Raw genomic sequence first — 24931 nt, 5'->3', positions numbered from 1 at the left:
AGTGATAGTGAAAGTATTGCTTGTGTAAGTGTGCTCTTCAAATAGCCATTTTTATGCGTATACCCGTGAAGGTTCTAGAACACAGGTCCCCCTATATATGGTAGTAGCTAGGTTCATTCGTTTCTGTACCAACGTTTAATATTTAATTTGCACAGCATTACCGAGCGAATGTTAGCGAGTAAAGGCTGGCTACAGCCACGCAGGGCAGGTTATTTTCTGTCTTTATTATAGCTAACTGCATGGGAATCTGTGTTCCAAAACCTCCGTACACCCACCGTCGCCGACATTCGTGCTTCATTCGGACGCGCCCCATCGCTACCGCTCGGGTTCCCTTGTGGCGCTCCTGCCCTGACTCGATTAGATAGCATTCGTGGATTTTAGTGCTCACCTAGCACAAGCTGGTTTGTTTTATGCACTGCAGTTGTATGTCATACATTCACGCTATTTATACTGACCATCCTGAAGTCAATCTGCAAATAGCAATGGAGCACGCTCTGACAAAAGAAATAATACGAAGCTCTAACCTAATCTGAAAATTTGTTAAAATTTGGTAGAACCGTCTGCTTGAGTAATGTGTTTTCGAAATTCAATGTTCTTCTACGCGAAACCACAACGTACGACCGAAATAAAATCTTCAGTTTAACGTTCCAGGGGTATGGCCTTTAGGCTAAGGGATACGGATGGATAGGACAAGTGATGAATATGAAAAAAGCGATGGAATGACAATATGAGACGTACCGCGAGTAGCCGAGAAAACCTACGTACACGATGTTGTACACCACAAACGTGCTTGGCCGGGAACCAAACCAAAGGCTCCCCCGCACAAAAAGCGCTCTACAATCACTAAGCCACCCTTTATATGCAGAAACGAGAACACTCATTCACTCCTTAACAATATTGACGATCAATATTTTAGAAAACAACTTGAAAAATAATAAGCAAAACGAAAACGTACCTAAAGTTAGTAACAGCAATGGTTTCATTCTAATCCAAATTCAGCTTCGGCATTCTAATCCAAAATGGCCGCCTCTTTGTTTCTGTGAGGTTTTATCCTTAATTTTTGATACGGAAGATGTGATTGTCTGTTATGAATAGTGACGTCATAGAGTATACAAACTTTGATAGTCTCTATCCGCTTGCCTCTCTTGAGGGGCTGTAGATCTAATCACTACCTTAATTCTATTGGGTAGAAAAGTCTGATTAACTAAGTAAACTCATCACCATCAAAAGTCGAACATATATTTCAGGTTTTTTGCCGTTTCTGATTTTGAAAACGTTCCTGCGTTATCTAAAAGCCTCGGCACCCTGTACGAGGGTTACTACGAAAGATTTGAGATGTGAAATAACTTACATACTTAAAATCAATTTAACACTTACATTCTCTCAAAGTATTCACCAATACACTGTACACACTTTTGCATCCTCGAAATCGCTTTTGGAGGCACTGTTGACAGTCTTTTTCTTCAAGTGTTGAAAGTTCATCCTCGAAAGCCACTACAGCTTCTTCAGGGATGCAAAATCTCTACCCACGCATGCGATCTTTGTTCCTGAGGAACAGAAAAAGATCACACGGGACCAGGTCAGGGTTATACGGCAGATGAGTCATAAGTTTGGCCTCCATAGATTTTAAAAAACTGAATTGTGATGTTGGGCGTGTGTGCTGACGCGTTGTCATGATGAACCAGGATGCCATGCAATCGTTCTTGGACGCCGTTCCCGAAGCTTCTGGAACACTTTTGTTAGGCAAACAGTGGTATACCACTGAGCAGTAACAGTCCTTTGTTCTTCAAGTGGAACAGTTGCAACATGGCCAGTTTTGGAGTGGAAAGTTGCGACCATCTTCTTCCCCACACTTCGCGGTCGCTTCATTTTCGTGGGTGGATTTTCGTCTGGAAAGATCCAAACTGTAGACTGGCGTTTATTTTCAGGATCAAATTGATAGATCCAAGTCTCATCACCAGTAACAATGTCAGAGACGTGTCGAGAATTGCCTCCATCAAATCTTGCAAGCATTTTCTCACACCATTCCACACGTATGCGCTTCTGCTGTTCAGTCAAAGTGTGAGGCAACCAACGAGATAAAACCTTCCTAAGTCGAGGATAATAATGAAGAATTTTTGTTACTGCGGGTGATCCAATTTTCACTGTAGATTCAATGTCCTTCAAAGTTGTTAAAGGATTTTCTCGAATTATTTGTTCCTCAGCGGCAATGTTTTCATCTGACACAGCTGTTTATTTATTTGTTCAACACAACAGGCTCTAGGTCCAGTTAAAGTGTTGTTCCTTACAAATCCATTTACCCTTATTTAAACAAGGTTATACATTTATATATTTTCATTTTCACATATTTTTAAGCCTATTCTTGTATAGTGTCTCCTTCAATTGCATTGTAGGAAGCAATCATTCTCCATATAGGAGACTTAGCAAGGGTATTTGTTCTTGTCTTTCTGCAGTAAAATGTACTGCTATTTCCTACGCGGGCTTTACCTGATGGGACATGCAATTGAACCTTCGAAGTAAGATTGGGACAGTCAATTTTACCATGTAGTAATTTGTGTAAAAATAAAAGATCCATGTGTTCTCTCCGTTGTTTCAACGTTTTCATATTGAAGTTTTGTAATATTTCTGAACTCTACTCGTATTTTGGATACACGCCAATTTTTCTATAAGCAAGTAATCTCAAGAATTTTGATTGTATTCTTTCAATCATATCTATGTATTTTTGTGTTTTTGGTGTCCAAGGCAGAGTCGCATATTCTAATTGCGATCTCACAAAACAAAAGTAGAGTTTTATTAACGTAGCATCGTTTTGAAACTCCTTACCAATTCTCATAAAAAAGCCAAGACTTCTGTATGAATTATTAACAATTGTTTCAATATGACGAGTAGAACTTAAATTAGGATCAAATAGCACTCCCAGATCTTTAATTAAAGTAGGTGTCCTTAAAATAGTTCCTTCAATAGAATAGTCATATTTAATTGTGTTTTTTTTGGGGGGGGTAAACTAAAGAGTTTTACATTTATTTATGTTCAACTTAAACTTGTTATTGCCACACCAGTCCCTAATATTACATAAGTCTATTTGCAGTTTTGCACAGTCTTCAAGCGAATTTATTTTGGAGAATATTTAAGGTCATCGGCGAATGGAAGAGTGTTAGAATAATCAATATAAGACGGTAGGTCATTTATCACTAATAGAAATAAGAGTTGACCAAGATTTGAACCTTCAGGGACTCCGGATAAGGATGTGAATTTTTAGATACACATCCTTTATACATGATGGCCTGTTGACGATTTTGCAAAAAAGATGCGAAAAAACTTTTTGCTTGCATAGAGAAATTAAAAGTCGTTAGTTTTTGCGAGAGTACATAATGGTCTACCAAATCGAAGGCTTTTGAAAAGTCAGTATAGATCACATCCGCTTGACCCCCTCTATCCAATTCATTTGCAATAAAATCTGTAATAATGGCTAAATTTGTGGATGTTGATCTATTCTTTAAGAAGACATGCTGATATACTGACATGACGGGTTTTACATGACACATCATCCTCTTGAATATTACTTGCTCAAACACCTTGGCAAATGTTGACAAAATAGAAATAGACCTAAAATTCTGTATATTCTTCGCATAAAATTTTTAAGGATAGGACAAACTATGGCTTCTTTCCACTTGTCCGGAAACACGCTTGTTTTTAATGACATATGTTATAAGGATGCTTAAGAATGTCTATACAACCCTTAAGAATGTACAGTGGTATACCATCCGATCCGCACGATCTTTTGGGTTTCAACATTCTTATGGCTTCCTTAAGATCCTCTAGAGCGATTTCATTTAAGAGAAACATATCAAATGTTTCGTAAGCTGTCCCATCAGGCATGAATCTATTTGTATCGTAATGCGCTCTGCCATTACTATAAACCGAATTAAATAGGTAGCAAATTCCTCTGCAATATCATTATTGTTTCTCAGTTCCTTACTATTATACGTAAGGAAACCTGTAGAAAGATGCCTATTTTTAGTTTTTATAAAATTCCAGAATTGGTTAGGATCTCTCTGTACCATGTGTTCCGATTCAAAAATGAAAGATTTATACGTTAACGCTCTTTCTGTTTTCAATTCTTTCCGGAGTTTACAAAATTCCCATTTGTGAAACGAAACATCACCAATACCGTTTCTACATTTTTTTATGGTGATACGACTTACATTTATTTTTTAATAATATTACACGTAAACCAACAGGGATAATTTTTGTTCAAAAATTTCTTAGAGGGAACACTTACATGTATCGCATTATAAATAATTTAATAAAACTTATCAACAATCAAGTTAATATCACTCAGATCTTTGAAGCAGTCCCAGTTAGCATTTAGTACCCATTGTACATTTTAGTAAGATTTGCCTTTCTAAAGTTCAAACCTTGCAAATTGTTTTTCAGTTTATCTCTTATTGATGGTTGATTTAAGTACAATAAGCCTTCCAATGCAGGATGATGCCTATCTTAGGGAACCAAAGAGTGCTCAACTCTTTCAATTGAAGCGTCATCAACATTAGTAATTACTAAGTCCAATGTGCGACCATTCTCATTCTGTACATTGTTAATCGAATTTAGACCAAATAAATTAATAAAGTTGAAAAGACTTTTACAGGCCCCTGATGAATTAAAAAATAAGAAACTTGAATTTATCTCTGGAAGATTCAAGTCCCCCATACAAAGAACAGTGCTCCCTACTGGGCAATTGGATTCAATGAATTGACAAAAAATTTTCATAAATTGTTAAATTGGAGTCGTGTGGTATATAAACAGCACAAACATACATAGTTACACTATTTGTCACAAGTTATGTGAGAATACATTCAAATTCATTGTCATCTGAATTAACATGAAATACTCTATTGATTTTAAATACCGTCGTAATACCCCTCCGTCTTTTGGCTTCCCAAGCAATTCAGGATTCCTATCTTTTCTAAATCCAGTGTATCTACAATGAAAAAATTCCGAATTATAAAAACTATCACACAGACCACTTTCAACAATTGCAATTATATCATAATTATTTGATAGTACACTTGTAAGAAATTCAGATTGTTTGCTCTTAAGCATATTCACATTTTGAAAATAAAATGAAAAGGGTTTTTTCTCACTTTCATTTCGTTTTCACTACTTTCATTATTTTTATCTTCAATACGGTCACAAGTAAGATTAGGTAGATGGTCATTGCTGTTTGTACTTATATGGAACTGTCCCTTGAGGCATTTCTCTCATGTGGTGTAGTCTGATTTCCGGTTTACCAAACTTGCACTCTGTGCCTGTTTTCTTGAGAGGGAGGGAGACGATTGAGGGATGCGGTTATTTTGGGTTTTCTCACTGACAGTTGAAGGTTGAACGACCGTGACCTCCGGCTTTTCTGCTGGCGACATAGGTGTCCTATTGTCTTCGCGCTCCTGGTCTCTTTCGTGTTTTCCATTCTCCATATCCCATAATGTAAATTTCCTCCCGTTTATGTTTTAGTACCTAAACTGCAGATATGCATAAGAACCCGCTCTCCTAGCATTATTTAAACAAAACTGTAGCTTCCTGCGTTCTTGTCTCACTTTGTAAGAGTAGTCCTGTTCAATATAAATGTTTGAGCCTTTCAGTTTGCTCCTAGTTCGTAGCATACTCTCTTTTCTTCTTGTCACTTAAAAATTTACATATTATAGGCCGATTTCTTGGCTCGGTCTTTCTCCCTAATGTATGGACTCTATCGAGATCAAGTTAATTTATTCCCACTCCCAATCTATTCCCTATCACTTCAGAAACTTTACCTTCACTTTCTTCCCATGTTTCATGAGCACTTTCACCTTTTACATAAAAAACTAAATTTTGTCTACTGTTCCTATTTTCTAAGTCTTATATTTTACATTCAAGATAACTCGTGTAGTCTTGTAGTTCACCGATTTCCTTTGATATTCTTTCGAACTTGCCCTCTATGTTTTCAAGTCTGTCCACTAGTCTAGCCACAATATCATTTAATCGTTTCACTTATGATATAACACTATCATTTGAATTACGCAAAGCACCAAGCATATATTTAATCTCTGCTATATCAGATTTGTGTGAATTAGGGGGACCTGGGTTCTCCTCTATTTCTGAAATCAATAGTATAGCAAGAATCACAAGCCCATACACATAGTACGCTTTGTTCGATTTTGAGATACTACTCACACCTTGGTTACTTCACAGTATTTTCTTCCCAGCATTTCTAAACAAGAGAATTCTGGCCCTCCACACACCAATTGATACTCCCATGTCACACTTCACTGAGCACCGACGTCCAGCTCTCTCTTCATCTTTAAGCGATATCCGGCCTCTGCTGAATTCACCAAACCACCGAAAAATTGTAGCACGGAAAGGAGCAAGGTCCCCTAATGCCCCCTGCAAACGGTCAAGGCTTTGTGTCTCGTTCAACTAATTTTGGAAATCGTAAAGGATCATTGCCCGAAACTGTTCCCTTTCGAGCTCCATTCTAGACAGCCGAATACTGCTCACATCAACAAACAAGTGAAGGCGGTACGGCCACACCGATAAGCGAGGTGAGTTGAAACTTGCTTCGCTTCTTCGTTCTAGATACCGCTACCGAGCGCAATTGTTGGAATTCAAATACTGTGCAACAACAACGCGTATCTCAACACTTTCGTAGTGACCCTCGTAGTGCATATTACATGGTCATTAAAAATTATATATAATAACTTTCTTTAAGAGTAAAAACTTATAAATCTTATTGAAATGTTTGAGCTGCGAGCGGATATCTATTTCTTTGCAAACCGGCAACAATATTGATTTAATAGGGCGCCAGTACTTTTTAGGAGCGACACTTGTTTGCTCATTTCCATCATTTTCCTTTCTTCTTGGTCGTTCCACACCTTTTGTTATCAGTGCCTGGGGCAACCGCCCCGCTCGCCTCTTCGTAGCTAAGGCTCTGGTATTAGTCAAGAAATTCCAACTCATTATCTTTAAAAGTGGGAAGTTTCAGTGCAAAGCATGTATCATTTAACTAACCTTTTACGTTTCATTAAAGTATCAAAATAGCTATCCCACATTGTACAACAAGGTATTGCGCGAGACACACCAACAATATCATTGAAAATTTCGCATGATTTCGGGGATTTCGACTGCAAGTTCAGCAACAGCTGGCGATCTGTAATGTTTATAACTCTTAATTTCTAATACAGTGTGTCCAGGTTCGTAAACTCGTAAACTGCGTAATATTTTATTGCCAAGTTGAGACCTGTTTTGTATTTCGTATATTGTTTAAAGTAACAAAATACACCACAAAACCTATTTCAAATATAAATAGGGTTGCCATATGTCCATACTTTGTACGGACTGATTGTATTTTGGGTCTGTGTTTGTATCGTACAAAGCATGAAATAGGAAAATGTCCGTATTTGACAGTTTTTTGGAGCTGCCCGAAATTTCAAAGTCGGGAATTGCTAAAATTTTAGGACGAACAGAATTTTGTTTTCGTCATATAACTTCTATTTTAGGTAATATTAATAACATACGTTATGTTTTTTTAAAAAAGTTTCTTATTTTTCTATTCCAGGAGTCTTTTGGTTAGGTTTAATATACGTAACCTAATGGCATGATTTATTATATTTGTGTTATTTTTTTTAAAATATAAATAAAGCATGTGTTTCCAATAGTCTTTTAAGTATTACAGAAACAATTGTGTGATAACCTAAAAATTTGGTTTTTACGTAAGAAATTTCAAAATATTTATTTTATGTGGGTCATCATTTCAAGGCTTGTCCGTATTTTGGATCAACAAATTATGGCAACCCTAAATATAGCATACAAAATAGTTATTTAAAATACAAAATACAAAGTGGTATTTGATATGTTAAATAGGTATTTGAAATACTTAGGTACATTCATTTGAAATAGGTTCCAGCACTACTATCTCTCTCTCTCTCTCTCTCTCTCTCTCTCTCTCTCTATATATATATATATATATATATATATATATATATATATATATATATATATATATATATATATATATATATATATATATATATATAAGTACATACAAGGATAAATCAAAAAGTAAGGTGAAATTGCCTGTCAAACTCATAGTATTGTGTGTAGCTAATTAATTCTTTTCCATGTTACAGGTAATCTGGTAATAGAAGTGTGACGGCTTGTACAATATTCTATGTCCACCCGTCTGGTGATGAGAGTAACTCAAAGATGGCGCAACGACTGGAACATTTCACCAAGGAGGAAGTGCGCGGTTTAATTCGTTTTTTCTGGGCCAAGGGATATTCATCGAGAATTGGTGCAGGTCTACGGAGATAATGTTATGTCGCTGAAACAAGTGTACGTGTGATGTAACGCATTTGCAAGTGGTAGGAGTACTGTCACAGATGATGGCAGAAGTGACAGACCATCAACGTCCATCACCGACACGAATGTGGCTGTCGTGGATGCCATGATTCGTGAAGACAGAAGAGTGCGGTTGCAGCACATTGCCAATGAATTGAATATCTCTTATGGTTCCGTAAGCGGTATCGTCCATGACCAACTGGGCTTCACAAAAGTGTGTGCGCGCTGGGTACCCAAGCTTGTGAGTAACGAACACAAAAACCAGCGAATGGGCATTTCTCTGAGCCACCTCACACGTTATGCCGAAGAAGCAAATTCATTCCTTCATCGCATCATAACGGGCGATGAAACTCCGATACCTCTATGGACACCTGAATCCAAACGTCAGAGCATGAGATGGAAACATCTATCGTCACCACAGGCCAAGAAATGCAAGACTAGCATCTGCCCAGAAAACAATGGCTACTGTCTTTTGGGACCGTCTCGGTGTTATTCATGTTGAATTTCTGAAAAAAGGGTACGAACATTAATGCACACACGTACTGCCACACCCTGGACAGGCTGAAAGTAGCCATACGGCAAAAACGGCGGGGGCACTCCGAGAGAGCGTGTTGTTACTGCAATTTCAATAGAATAATAATAATAATAATAATAATAATAATAATAATAATAATAATAATTTCATCGGTTCTGCGCGGAAAGTGAGAATTAAATCAATCACATGTGTAGTCAAGGTATGGAGAAAAGCCTAAACTGAATAAGACATTGAAGCGGGTCACAAGCTGGGAATAGGAATAGTGCATGGTGTAAATAAAGGACGACACCGAAAGAGAAATCCAGAAACACCAGGTAAACGGAGAAAAAAAGAGTAGAAATTGTTGAAGTGGAAACATAAAATACAAATACGAATAGTGATGAGCACAAGTTGAGTCAAAATTCGACTCGACTCGAGTTCAATTCGAGTCGAGTAAAAGGTAATTTTCTTGAGTTGAGTTCCGAGCCAAGTCGTTGTTTTCGAGGTCGAGTTTCGAGTTGAGTTGAGTTTGATAATGGCTCGCTCGCTCATTCAGCTCGTTTTGAAATAATGGCCTGATTAGACTGGAAAGCGAAAGTCATGAGAAATGTAACCAGTAATGTGGAATACTTTCAGTGTTGCTCACAACAGGGGTGGGTCTCGCCTTGTCATTTTAGTGCATCTCGTGGGGCAATTTTAGTGTATCTCGTCTCGTCTAGATAACGAAAAGACAAGAGTTTTTTTATTATTATTACGAGACAGTCTCAAATGTCGTAATCACCAATATAAGTATATACTGTAGTTCTTAAAATCAAGGCTGAGACCTGCACTGTCGAATTCTTGAGCCCAAGCAGAAGACCAACTCAGGTAGTGATATCAACCAACTCAGCTCGTATCAACTGAGCGATCAGCTCGAGTCGGCTCGGTTGGGATGAGCCGATGACCCGAGCCGGCTCAGTTGGAACGAGCTATCGACTGAGCTCAATTGAGCCGATGGCTTGAGCTTTCTCGGCTGGGATGGGTCACCTACTCGACTCATGTGAACCGGTTCGAGCCAGCTAAGTTGAAACTAGTCCATCGGCACGTTTCGACTCAGCTCAACTAAGCCAATGGCTCAAATCGGCTCGGTTGGGTGAGCTGTTGGCTCGGCTCACTTCTCGGTTCGGTTCGATAGTGAATGAGCTGTAAGCCGAGCCACTCGAGCCGTTGAGAAGCCTAAACCCGGTCCCAGCTGTTTTGAACATGTTTGGCTGATGCCTATAACTTTTAACAATTTTTGGCTCCAGCCCGAATACTTGCCCCTTCGGAACTCTATCCAGAACGTGACCGATGTCCTTCCCTCATGAAGACTTCTCGACGACCGAGATCGACAGTCAAGTAGCTTTTACTATTCAGATACAAACCGTATATTTTTTAAAGATTTTACACGGTGTTGATATAATAATAATAATAATAATAATAATAATAATAATAATAATAATAATAATAATAATAATAATAATAAAAGTTTTAAAGTTGCCCTGAAATTTGGCAAAACTTACTTAAAAGTAGAGATTTCAGTGAAAGGGTTTCGTACCTTCAAGACATACCTCTGAAACTACCAACATTTTAAACTAAAACGTTCCATTGAAGTTTCATGTAGAAAGTATTCTACTGAATGTTTTAAGGATAATAACTTACATAAATATAACTGAATATCACACAACAATAAGGCACATAATAAACTAGTTTTCAGGATATGCAGAGGTAAATATAAAAGCTTTGCTACAAAATACCTACACAGAGCATAATTCAATGAGCTCTAAAATATAATGTACCGAACTAGCCTATGAGATTCAATCTACAGAGCAATTGTTACTTAAAGAATGGACATACACTATTTCGAGAATCGAGACAAGACGGAAAATGTTTACAATACTTTTCGTCTCTTCTCGATTCTCATCTCCAAAGAGAGATGAAAATTTTGAGTTAGCCTTGACCCGTCTCGAGTGTGAAATGTTAATTCTCATGTTCTTTTATTTGTTTTAGAAACGAGATGAGAAACTCCTCTTCTCCTGAGCAACATTAAACCAATCAGAAATATTCTTTCCAAATGTCACGCTTTTGCTTGTAATGGTAAGACCCGAGCAATAATTAGCTTCTAGGTTTTAATCTTCTACGAAATAATAATAATTATTATTAGTTTATTATTATTACTATTATTATTCCTGAAGATTTGATAGTTCAAGTATTGAACCATCCGATTATTCAAATATCTGAATATAATAAAAAGTATGGTATCGCCGATTAATCTTCAAAAATCCTAAAGTATAAAAAAAATGATTGCAACGTGCATTCGCACAAGCACCTTGACCACTGAACCGCGATCGCTACGAGGCAAACGATTCGTTATTAGTCTCGTTACGTTAGGTTTCTTTGTCTCCGCTTGCAAACTTGTATGTTATATTTCTTCGATTCAAAATGACTTTCGTATTTCCTTTATGAAGTCGGCAAAATTTACATGAATAACTTGAGTTTTTCTTAAATCGTTGGTTCACAAATTTGTTTTTTCTCCACACGAAACTACAAATATGAAAGATTCAATTCTCATACTCCCCATTTCTTTCAACGCAGTCGCCATTACCTGGTCAAAGACTTATTTCCATCACGATTCATATTAACCAAAATAAATTCATTTTTCGGAAGCGGAACTTTCACTTTCCGGATTTCGAAAAATTATGGAATTCATTTAAACTCCGGAATTCAGAAGAATTTCGGATCTTGGAAAAAAACGGATTTTTCCGAATTCCGGAATGTTAACGAAATCAGAAATTTCTAAATTCCGGATTTTTCCGAATCCCGGAATTATTCCAAAGTTAGAATTTTCCGAATTCCGGAATTTGTCCGGTTTTACTTTCTGGAGTCCGGAAAGTAATAATTCCGGAATTGGCTATCCCTAGTTTATACACAACCTTTCAGAACTTAAACTAGTATATGTCTACAAACAAACAAGTAATGCAAAGCATTTTGTATCCTGCAATACGTCATGTATTAAAATCCGACAGCAGTTTCAGTATCTAACAAGAAATTGCATGTATCTAGCTACTAGAAGCTGAGGTATGAAGAATTGTATTATGTCTTATCTTTTTGTGTCTTATACAACCCTGCAAACCACTGAATATCTAAACGGCTTTCGTTAAATCCAAGTTGTGGTACTCACAGTTACATCCATTTGTGTCTATATGATGGTGTTACTAAAGCTTACTATAGGATAGCGTTAGTAAGTCTTTCTCTGCTCTCCCGTAAAGTTGTGATACGATCAGTGGCGAAGGGTGATAGTTTCAAGAGGGTAGGCCCAATGTTCTACTACTACTAATAATAATGATAACGATAATAATAATAATAATAATAATAATAATAATAATAATAATAATAATAGTAAAATGAAACAGATTAGACATAAATATTTTACTACAGAAATACAAGAAGACGAATTCACATAAATTTAATGCAATTGTAGTTCATCGATAGCACTTATTCGATCCAGATCTCAATTTTCATAATGAAATTGACGTATGTGACTCATAGCTGATCTTAATTCGCCATAATGCCATTTAATTGCTTTAAGTGGCGTGATCGAGTGGGGAAGATGGATTATCGCATTATTTACGCTTCACAAGAAACATATGCTGAAACAAAAACAGCTTGTAAAATTTTGTCTTTAATTATATTGTTCAAAACATATGACACGCATTCAATCAAGATATTTTGTGTGTCACTTAATTCCCCTTTAGAAACAGAATCAGACTTAAATATTTCCATACGCTGCTCTCTATTTCACCAAATACACACGCACACACACACACACACACACACACACACACACACACATATATATATATATATATATATATATATATATATATATATATATATATATATATATATATATATATATTTATATATATAATATTGTACGAATGCATGCAAAACTCTCTTGCCCTCTATTTTTTCTATTTTCAACACAGGCGTTAGTCTTCGTTCCTTAATAGCACATTAATTTTCAAAAGACCACTGACATAGAAGGTTCTTTAATAGCATTATATTACGTATATTCATATTCTCCATTTACTGACATTTTCTCTCATTCACTTTTGCAAATGTAAGAAAAAATCACTCATAATATCTCGAAAACACACACTCTTTCTAATGAACTCAACGAGTCTGATTTCGTACAGGTTTGCGCCAATGGAACGGAATAAAGGGGCATTAGTTTGCGATAATAGGCGTAGCGCCTTTAGAATTTCTTGTTCCAGTTTTTGCGTTGTGTTAGAGTCCGCAAAATTAAGCAAAGTTGGAACGGAATGGAGCTCACGTTATCTTGCTCTTTATTTGTTTGATATATCGAATCGAAATCGAAGGTCTCGAGAGAAACTAGTAGGTAGAAACGAAAGTCGATAAGCGCTGAGGCCGGTCTCTTTCGCAGGTTATACGCTGGTGATGAAAGAGTCATTTCCAACACGTTCTCTCACAGGATTTTCTGAGTAGCTTGGCGGTAGTTCTTCTGCCTCCTGAGACACTGCTCGGTGAGCCTCCGAGCAGTGGTGCCAACCACGATTTTATTATCGAACATTTTTTTCAACTTAGAAAATATCATACATTCTGTGCAAGGAAAATTAATTAATTATAAATTATAATTTCTGAAAGTAAATGGGTAGGCCGGGCCTCAGGGCCTCTTACCACCCTTCGCCACTGGATACGATCTACTACAGAATAAAGAACCACGGAACAATTTAGTTTCCGGAGGTGGGGTACAATCAGCAACGAAACATATACAATCTATATATCAATCGATTCAACTTGACAAAACAAATCGATCGATACCAAATTTAACTACTTCCATTTAACCACTTCCGGTTAAATGGTCCTAATTTAGTTTTCGGGGATAGAGTATAATTAGCAACGAAACATGTACAATCCATATATATCAATCGATTGACTTTGACAAAACAAATCGATCGATAAAAAATTTAACTACTTCCGTTTAACCACTTCCGGTTTACTGAGCCTAATTTAGTTTCCGAGGGTGGGGTATAATCAGCAACGAAACATATACAATCTATATATAAATCGATTCAGCTTGACAAAACAAATCAATCGATACCAAACCTAACTACTTCCGGTTAACCATTTCAGGTTTACTAAGCCTAATTTAGTTTCCGGGGGTGGGGTATAATCAGCAACGAAACATATACAATCTACATATCATTCGATTCAGCTTGACAAAGCAAATCGATCGATACCAAATTTAACTACTTCCGGTTAAATGAGTCTAATTTAGTTTCCGTGGATGGGGTATAATCAGCAACGAAAAATATACAATCTATATATCATTCGATTCAGCTTGACCAATCAAATTGATCAATACCAAATTTAACTACTTCCGGTTTAATGCGCCTAATACAGTTTCAGGTGTAGGGGTATAATCAGCAACGAAACATATACAATCTATATATCAATCGATTTACCTTGACAAAACAAATCGACCGATACCAGATTTAACTACTTCCGGTTTGCTGAGCTTAATACAGTTTCCGGGTGTGAGGTATAATCAGCAACACAACATATACAATCTATATATCATTCGATTCATCTTGACAAAGCAAATCGATCGATACCAAATTTAACTACTTCCAGTTAACCATTTCCGGTTTATTTAGCCTAATATAATTTCTGAGGGTAGGGTATAATCAGCAACAAAACATATACAATCTATATATCATTCGATTCAGCTTGACAAAACAAATCGATCGATATCAAAGTTAACTACTTGCGGTTAACCACTTCCGGTTTAATGAGCCTAATTATTTTCCGGGGTGTGATATAATCAGCAACGAAACATATACAATCTATATATCATTCGATTCAGCTTGACAAAACAAATCGATCGATACCAAATTTAACTACTTTCGGTTAACCATTTCCGGTTTATTTAGCCTAATATAGTTTCTGATGGTGGGGTATAATCAGCAACAAAACATATACAATCTATATATCATTCGATTCAGCTTGACATAACAAATCGATCGATATCAAAGTTAACTACTTCCGGTTAACCACTTCCGGTTTAATGAGCCTAATTATTTTCCGGGGTGGGATATAATCAGCAACGAAACATATACAATCTATATATCAATCGATTCAGCTTGACAAAACAAATCGATGAATACCAAATTTAACATCTTACGTTTAACCACTTCCAGTTTATGAGCCTAATTTAGTTTTCGTGGGTAAGGTATAATCAGCAAGGAAACACATACTATCTATATATCATTCGATTCAGCTTGACAAAACAAATTGATCAATACCAAATTTAACTACTTTCGGTTAACCATTTACGGTTTACTGAGCCTAATTTAGTTTTCGGGGGTGGGGTATAATCAGCAATGAAACGTATACAATCATAATATCATTCGATTCAGCTTGACAAAACAAATCAATCGATACCAAATCTAACTACTTCCGATTAACCACTTATGGTTTACTGAGACTACTTTAGATTCCGGGGTGGTGTATAATCACCAACGAAACATATACAATCTATATATCAATCGATTCACCTTGACAAAACCAATCTAACGATACCAAACTTAACTACTTCCGGTTAAACGAGCCTAATTTATTTTCCCTGGATGGAGTATAATCAGCAACGAAACATATACAATCTATATACCATTCGATTCAGCTTGACCAAGCAAATTGATCGATACCAAATTTAACTATTTCCGGTTAACCATTTCCGGTTTACTGAGCTTAATATTCTTACCGGGGCTGGGGTATAATCAGCAATGCAACTTATACGGTCTATATATCATTCGATTCAGCTTGACAAAACAAATCGATCGATACCAAATTTAACTACTTCCGGTTAACCACTTCCGGTTTACTGAGCCTAATTTAGTTACCGGTTGTGGGGTACAATCAGCAATGAAACATATACTATCTATATATCATTCGATTCAGCTTGACAAAACAAATCGATCATTTCCAAACTTAACTACTTCCGGTTAACCATTTCCGTTTTACTGAGCCTAATTTAGTTTCCTGGGGTGGGGTATGATCAGCAACGAAACATATACAATCTATATATCAATCGATTTACCTTGACAAAACAAATCGACCGACAACAGATTTAACTACTTCCGGTTTACTGAGCCTAGTACAGTTTCCGGGGTGGGGTATAATCAGCAACACAACATATACAATCTATATATCATTCGATTTAGCTTGACAAAACGAATCAATCAATACCAAATTTAATTACTTCCAGTTAACCATTTCCGTTTTATTTAGCCTAATATAGTTTCTGAGGGTGGGGTATAATCAGCAACAAAACATATACAATCTATATATCATTCGATTCAGCTTGACATAACAAATCGATCGATATCAAATTTAACTACTTCCGGTTAACCACTTCCGGTTTAATGAGCCTAATTATTTTCCGGGGATAGAGTATAATCAAGAACGAAACATATACAATCTATATATCAATCGATTCACCTTCAAAAAGCAAATCGGTCGATATTAAATTTAACAACTTCCGATTAACCACTTCCGGTTTACTGAGCCTAATTTAGTTTTCGGGGGTGGGGTATAATCAGCAACGAAACATACACAATCTATATATCAGTCGATTCACCTTGACCAAACCAATCGATCGGTATCAAATTTAACTACTTCCGGTTAACCACTTCCGGTTTACTGAGCCTAATTTAGTTTCCGGGGGTGGGGTATAATCAGCATTGAAACATATACAATCTATATATTATTAGATTCAACTTGACAAAACAAATCGATCGAAACCAAATTTAACCACTTCCGGTTAACCATTTCCGGTATACTGAGCCTAATTTTGTTTCCGTGTGTGGGGTATAATCAGCAACAAAACGTATACAAAATATATATCAATCGATTCAGCTGGACGAACCATATTGATTGAAACCCATTTCAACTATTTCCGGTTAACCACTTCCGGTTTCCTCAGGCTAATTTACTTTCCGGTGGTGTGTTATATATCAGCAACGAATCATATAAAAACTATATATTAATCGATTCACCTGGACGAAAGGAAACGATTGAAATTGATTTCAACCACTTCCGATTTCCTAAGCCTAATTTACTTCTCTGGGGTTGGTTACAATCAGCAACGAATCATATAAAAACTATATATTAATCGATTCAGCTGGACGAAAAAAATCGAATGAAACTTATTTCAACCATTTCCGGTTAACCACTTCCAGTTTCCTGCGCCTAATTTGCTTCCCGAGGTTGGGTTATAATCAGCAACGAATCATATATAAAATATATATCAATCGATTCAGGTGAACAAAGGAAATCGATTTATACCAATTTCAACCACTCGCGGTTAACCACTTTATGTTTCCTGAGCCTAATTTATTTCCCGGGTGTTTGTTATAATCAGCGAATCATATACAAACTGTATATCAATCGATTCAGCTGGACGAACCAAATCGATTCAAACTGATTTCAACCACCTCCGGTTAACCACATCCGTTTTCCTTAGCCTAATTTACTTCCCGAGGGTGGGTTATACTCAGCAACGAATCATATACAATTTATATATTAGTTGATTCAGCTTGAAGAAGCAAATGGATTGAAACCGATTTCAACCATTAACGGTTAACCACTTCCGGTTTCGTGAGCCTAATTTACTCCCCTGGCGTGGGGTATGATCAGCAACGAATCATATAGAAACTATATATCAATCGATTCAACCGGACGAAACAGATAGACTGATACCGATTTTAACTACATCCGGTTATCTTTATTTTTTTCGACCTTTTTGTTTTCTTCTTTATCTCATTTGTACTTTTTATGAAAATTCCTTTTAAATAAATATAAATGTGGCAGACAACTAACTAAGTCAAATGCCTTCAAAGAAACGTTATTTGTGTGACAAAGTTTCATCAATAATATGAGCACGTTCTTGGCAACGTCAACATTTAAAAGTTATTGTGGGTATATTTGTTGTTTTATTGAAATTAGAAATTTGAAAGAGCAGTGTTAATTGGCCCACTCAATTTTATTTTGTAACTAATCTTTAATATTTTTTGAAATAAACTAATGTTTATGTTTTTTTAATGTTTTTTTCTCTTCAAGACAATCAATAAGAAAGAATCGAAATCTAAAAGTAGAAAAAGCAGTGTGAAGACCAGAGAAAGATTACCACCAAACGTATCCTCGAATATATCTTTTTGTATTTGGAAAAGTGACTCTTTTTCTTCAAACAATCAACAACAAACGAGAAGTAAACCACCTTCATCAACTTTCTTTCGTAAATATATACTTATATTTCTCGAAGCAAATTACTTTTTTTCAAAAGAATCAACTAGGAACCGATATTAAACGATTGATTTTAGACTTGAAGAGAAGGCCACCATCTAAATTTATTTTGTAAATCTCTCTTTCTATTTCCGAAAGAAAAAGAAAAAAGATTTTCTCTTCAAAATAACCAATAACAAACAATTAGCTTCTGTTTTGATTCGAAATTTGAAAGTGAGACCAGTGTAAAATTTCATCACCCATTTCTTTTGTAAACACTTTTTATGTGTTTCGAAAATAACTATTTTTCTTCAAATTAATCAACAATCGCATATCAAACGATTGATTTTAGCTTTCAATCGAAATTTAATAGTAGGGGGATCTGGATAAATTTGGCCAGATCCCAACTTTCTTTTGTAAATATGTCTTTATCATTTTCGAAACAAGCCATTTTTCTTGAAACGAAAAGCTAATGATTGGCTTTACTTTAAAATCAAAATTTGAAACTGTGGGGGAGGACAGTGTGAAGTTGGCAGTTTCCTGCCAACCTTATTGGATAAATATCTCATTGCTTTTTCGAAACAAATGTTTTTTACTTCAAAACAATCAATAACAAACGAAAAATAAACGCTTGACTTCGGTTTGTAATCTAAATTTGAAAGTGGGTGTGGCCAGTGTGAAGTTGGCACCCAACCTTATTTTGTAAATATCTCCTTACGTTTTTTGAAACAAACTATTCTTTCCCTTCGATATCAAACGAAATACAAATGATTGGCTTAGATTTCGAATCAAAATTTGAAAGTGATGGGCCAGCGTAAAGTTGCTGCCAACTTTATTTTGTAAATGTCTCTTTATATTTTTCGAAACAAACGAGTTTTACTTTAAAACAATCAATAACAAACTACTGATTTTGGTTTCGAATCGAAATTTGATAGTGGGGGCCAACTTCACATAGGTGACCCTAGTGATCGCAGATGTAACAATCTAACCAAAGAAAAAAACATCGAAATTCTTGCTGTTCTCTGTTCATGTAATTGCTTTTTCATGTAGTTTCTGTTTTTTTTTTTATTTTTTTTAAGGGCTGCTCACTAACTAACTAATTATGTGGCCTATCGAGGCTGGAGGTTCAGTCCAGCGTTCACAAAAACTCTCCATTCACTTCTGTCCTTAGACAACAGGATTCACTTTCTACTTTATATTCCTATTTCTGCTAGAGCCATCTGAATATTGTCCTCCCATCTGCCCCTTAGTCTTCCATCAATTGGATTTCCAGTTAAAACTTTGAAAGCGATCCTACTTAGTTCCATTCTGGCTATCTGACCTGCCCACCTGAGCTACCTAGATTTCGTAACCTTAACAATGTTTGGTAAAGAATGTAAATTATGCAGTTCTCCGTTATGATGTTTCCGCCGTTTCCCATTCCTGTCGCTCCTGGGTCCGAATATTCACCTAGGGATTTTATTCTCAAATACTCGCAGTCTGCGTTCTCTCAGAGTAAGCGATCAGTTTCGAAAACACGGCACAACAGGCATGATTATCGTTTTATAGATTTTTCAAGCTTCAAATTCTACGACAGAATGCTCGAAGATAAAAAAGATTTTGAAGTGAATAATAACACGAAATCTCTGCTTTCAGTCGAGGTATTATTTCTTCGTAGATATTATTTTGGTCTGTTAATATTGATCCTAGATATTTGAAAGTATCCACTTTGTCGAAAGAACTCTTTGATTTTTGACATTTCCATAATTTGCAATATTACGATGTCGGCGGATTTCCATGTATCTACTTTTCACTGCATTTACTCCTAAACTCATATCCCTGCAAGCGTTTAATAAAATTACCTGTGCGTTTCTTTCTACTGTTCTTCAATCATCACCTTCCAGATTTACATAATCGTCATATGCCGTAATCTGATTAATACCATTCAGTTCTAGACGTCTGACTGCTCTCTTTGAATTTCCATGTAGTAGCATATTGCAAAAAACTAAAAAACTAACTAACTAACTCTATGGCCTATGGAACCCGGAGGTTCAGTGCCGCGTTCACAAAAGCTCTCCACTGACTTCTATCCTTAGCTAATTGCATCCAGTTTCTACTTTGTATTCCTATCTCTGCGAGATCCATCTTAATATTATCCTCCAATCTGCGCCTAGGTCTTCCTAATGGTCGTTTTCCTATGGGTCTACCAGTCAAGACTTTGAAAGCGTTTCTACTTTCTTCCATTCTAGCTACATGACCTGCCCACCTAAGCCTCCTAGACTTGACGACCCTAACAATGTTGGGTAAACCGTATAAACTATGTAGTTCCTCGTTATGAAGCTTCCGCCATTCCCCATTCTCGTTCCTCTTGGGTCCGAATATTCGTCTCAGGATCTTGTTCTCAAATACTTTCAGTCTATGTTCTTCCCTCAGAGTAAGCGACCATGTTTCGCAACCATACAGAACAACAGGCATGATTATCGTTTTATATATTTTAAGCTTCAAATTCCTCGACATATTGCAAAACGAAGTTAAATAATTACGACAACACATCTCATTGTTTTATGCTATTTTCAGCGTGAAAGCTCGTGGGAAAGTATTTTCCATCGGGAACTGTGCTTTTGATTTCATTTAAATATTTTAAACTTTTTTTAGTTTGTCAAATTCATTAAGAACATTGTAGGCTCTTTCCCTTCTAACCGAGTCGTAGGACTTTCTAAAATCAGTTAATGATTGATGAAGTGGATTATAGCACTCCCGTTTCTTTTCGAGTATTTGTGAAATGGTAAATATCTGGTCGATAGTTAATCAATTTCGCCTAAATCCGCTCTCATAAGCTCAAATAACTTTATCTGCTTATTCGATCAATCTTGCAAGCAGAATATTTAAGAGGATTTATAGGATGTTGACAGAAGAGAGATGCCTTGATAGTTATAGCCTTGACAGTCAGTTTTGTCAATTTTCTTACGGATTGGAACAATGATTGATTGTGGCCAGTGCCGGATCTACATATAAGCTAAACAAGTTATAGTTTAGGACCCCACTCGCTTGGGAGCCCAAAAAATTTAAAGAAAACTGATTGCAGTGAAATTTCCAAATACCAAGAAAAAGCAAATAACATTAAACGCACATACAACAACGCTTTTTTGTATTATTATGTACTAAACTTTTATGAAGCAAGTAATAGGACTCTATTTCTCAGCACCACTTGTAATGAGACCTTGTTATCCATCCCCACTTATAATGGAGACCCTGCTTGTAATGGGCCCTTGTTTCTATTTAGATATCCATTAGGTCCATACATTAGAATAAAGCATATACTCGTATTCAAGCCTAAAAACCGGCGATATTTTGTCGCTGAGAAAGTAAGGTTGACGTATAAAGGGCTCATTTTACTAGCTTAGTTCCCCATCAAACCTAAATCCGGCACTGATTGAGGCAATTCCACCTTGTTCCAGATAAGGAGATGAATGAATAAGCCTGAGATATCTACTATGTGACTTTCCCTTCCTCCGCAATCATTATTGGCAATTGTTCCGTCGGCTTTCTTTAATACAAAAGCGCGAGGTTAACAGTCTGTTAAATTCGTAGATGATCTTATACCTGTGTCGAATGTTTTTGTCTATATTGCTTTAACTTCTGCACTGCTTTAAAATAAATATTTAGCTGTAAATTTTGCACCTTTTTTAAAATTAAAATAACGCACTTTTTGTACACTGTGCACCTAAAAAAATCCGGTCTCTAGTAATTATCCATACATTGCGTGTTACGATGCTACGATCGTAATTTAACACCTAGGTAAAATATGTTATATGTGTTCTCGCGATATATGGGCTGTGTTACCGTTTTGTCGCTGATTTCTTGACGATTCTTCTCTGAAACATTTGAAGTATATCCCTTTCTCTTTCATATGTTTTATTGTGGCTACATTCCTGAGTTCTGTAGCAAGCTTGTCCTTCTTGAATTTCGCTGTAGGTAAGTTATGGTTGATTTGGTGTCTGTTGTTTTCCATATAAAGATAGAAATGTGTTACATTGGTATTTGATGACGATTTGTACAAATCCTAGGCTGAGGTTAGTCGTTGAGGCACGAATAATGGCTAACTGTCCTTGCGAAATTTCTGGTGTGTGCCTGTTAAAATCTTAGATTTCTCTTCAGCTGTCTGACTAGGTCAATTTCGTGCTCACTAAAAATAAACAATAAACACTTGACACTTGGAAAAAAAATATAGTTAATGGATTGGATTTCAGAGAAACATATTGGTTAAAATATATCGAATTTTAATATATAAGACAGTTAGTTATACTGAAATAAATACCGTATATCGGTATTAAATTAACATATAATCAACTGTTCAAATTCTAAATCATACATTTTATAAGTGAATTTATTTCCTACTTACATATAGCTCAGAAACAACTTATTTATTACTACGCTGAAGTTAAAATTCTCCCTCGGCAATCTATATTGTCAATACTGATGATAAATTAATCTTCAATAAACACGAAATCTAATGTTACTAAGAATCCAAAGCAATTAGTTCTGCTTGAATCATTTTCCTGTACAAAGGCATCTGTTGCTGGTCAAAAGTAAATTTAAAGTTTTTAATAATGCACTCGGCGTAAAGGAGCACAAACACCCCACAGTCATATCCATTTGTTTGTCTAGGAATGTTTCGAACACGTGAATTAATTATATAATTTTCCATATCAGTTGTATTTCCCAATTTTTCAACAATGAACTGTAGATAGTTTCTAACTGCAATGCAATAATTTCTGCCGAGTCCACCTAAAGAGTCGTAGTACGAAATTGTTCTTTCCTCATTGTCAACAACAACTAATGCCCAATGGTTTCTATTTACATTTACCGGAAAGAAGACAAAACGCCGTGAAAAATATCACGTTCTAGAGTGAAATTTGTCCATACTCTTTCGTAGTTGTTACGTCCGTAAGTGCCAGTTATCATGTCGATCACAGGACAAGCTTCAGCATATGTATTATCATGCCTCTCTTCACGATAGGAAAGAATAGTTTCAATTACATTATCATTAAACCAACATTTGTCTTCTAACAATTTTAGGTCTCTGACAAAACATTGCGATCTATTACCATTGTATGTTAAATATTCGTCATCTTTTGACGTATATTCACTTATTTTTAGGGATGCGCACGAGTCGAGATTTAAGCCTGTCTCAACTCGACTCGAGAAAATGTTGTCTCGACTCGTGTCTCGACTCGAAAATATGTTTCTGTCTCGACTCGTGTCTTGACACGACAGTCTCAGTCTCGACTCGATTCGAATTCGAGTCGAGACGTCTCGAGATTCGAGTCGAGACAAAATATACGAGTTAAAATATACGCACACATAAGCCAGAATATTATGACTATCTACCTAATTGTCCGTATGTCCACCTTTGACACGAATAACAACGGCGAATGTTCTTGGCATGGACGTAATGATCCTTTGTAGGTCGCTGGAGGGAGTTGGCACCACATGTGCACATAGAGGTCACCTAATTCCCTTAAATTCCGGGGAGGGGGGCGATGCGTTCTAACGTCACGTTCAATCACATCCCAGATGTGTTTAATTGGGTTCAGATCCGGCGTGTTGGGAGCCAATACATCACTTGGAACTCGCCCCTGTGTTCCTCGGACCTCTCTATCACACTCCTGGACTTGTGACATGGTGCTTTGCCGAAAAATGCCACTAACGTTGGGAAACATGGTCGTCATGAAGGGGTGTACGTAGTCTTCAAGCAGTGTGCTTGGCCTTCATGGTGCTTTACCCAAGCTCCACTAGACACATGGATGCATAAGGGTAACCTTGGCCCATATCGTTGGGGGTGGGGCAAAACATGCGTGCACAAACACACACACACACACATGTATATATATATAACATTTATCGACCCACTTCTGGATTGAAGGTCTCTCCAATTCTTTTTACACTATCTATTTTCGGCAGTCTCTTTCCACGTTACTCCACACTGCTTCCTAATTTCGTCACACTATTATGTGTTACAACGTTTCCCGGATCCTTTTTGTTCCCTTAGGATCCAGTCAAGGATTACTTTTGTCCACCTATCATCAGTTTTTCTTGCAATATGACCAGCTCCCTGACCTTGAGTCCTTTTATTTTCGCGATGGTATCGGTCACTCCTGTCATCTTCATGATCCATGTATTTCTTTTTCTATCTCTTCGGGTTATTCCAAGCATACATCTCTCCATGCTTCTTTGAGTTGTATATGCTCTCTCCCTATGGGAGTTTAAGAAAGAGCATTATACATTAACAACTGATCACAAAAAGATGTGAATTCAACCAGGCGTAGATTTTAACCCTCGGATGCATGTCGCTTTTTTTCTACACTTTTACATATGTGGGGTCAATTTGACCCCACGCAATATTTGGTTGATAATAATATAACATAGTATGCATGTTAGGTTAATTAGATTACGTTAGGTTTGGTTAAGTTAGGTAATGCGGAGGTATGTTAAGTTTGTTTAGATTAGGTTACATTAGGCAAGGTATATAGTTCAGGTTATCGCGTTTTATTCATTAATATAAGGAATAAACCAATTACAAATATTGTTCAGATATTTTAACTGTTTTCCTCTTCCTCGCTTTCCGAATAGTTAAAAATAGTTCACTCTTCTTCATATTAATATGAGTAACAGTTCACTTACACTTATCCAAGCTGCAATTCAGCACCATAATCTTACTTGAAACAAAAGATTTCTTGAGCA

General features: G+C 36.4%; 1 protein-coding gene across 1 annotated transcript in view; it reads right to left on the bottom strand.

Moving 5' to 3' along the window:
- Positions 1-1121, bottom strand: part of LOC145675661 (uncharacterized) — a 33324-nt gene extending 32203 nt beyond the window's left edge. The window contains exon 1 of the mRNA XM_081746230.1: positions 956-1121. The gene's annotated coding sequence lies outside the window, so the exon portion shown is untranslated. The remainder of the gene's footprint in view (positions 1-955) is intronic.
- Between the last annotated feature and the right edge of the window lie 23810 nt (positions 1122-24931).

The sequence above is a fragment of the Thermobia domestica genome, chromosome 18, assembly GCF_964235325.1.
Source record: "Thermobia domestica chromosome 18, izTheDome1.hap1.1, whole genome shotgun sequence".
Classification (NCBI taxonomy): domain Eukaryota; kingdom Metazoa; phylum Arthropoda; class Insecta; order Zygentoma; family Lepismatidae; genus Thermobia; species Thermobia domestica.
The sequence above is the reverse complement of the archived record's forward strand: the minus strand, read 5'-3'. Positions and strand labels throughout refer to the sequence as shown.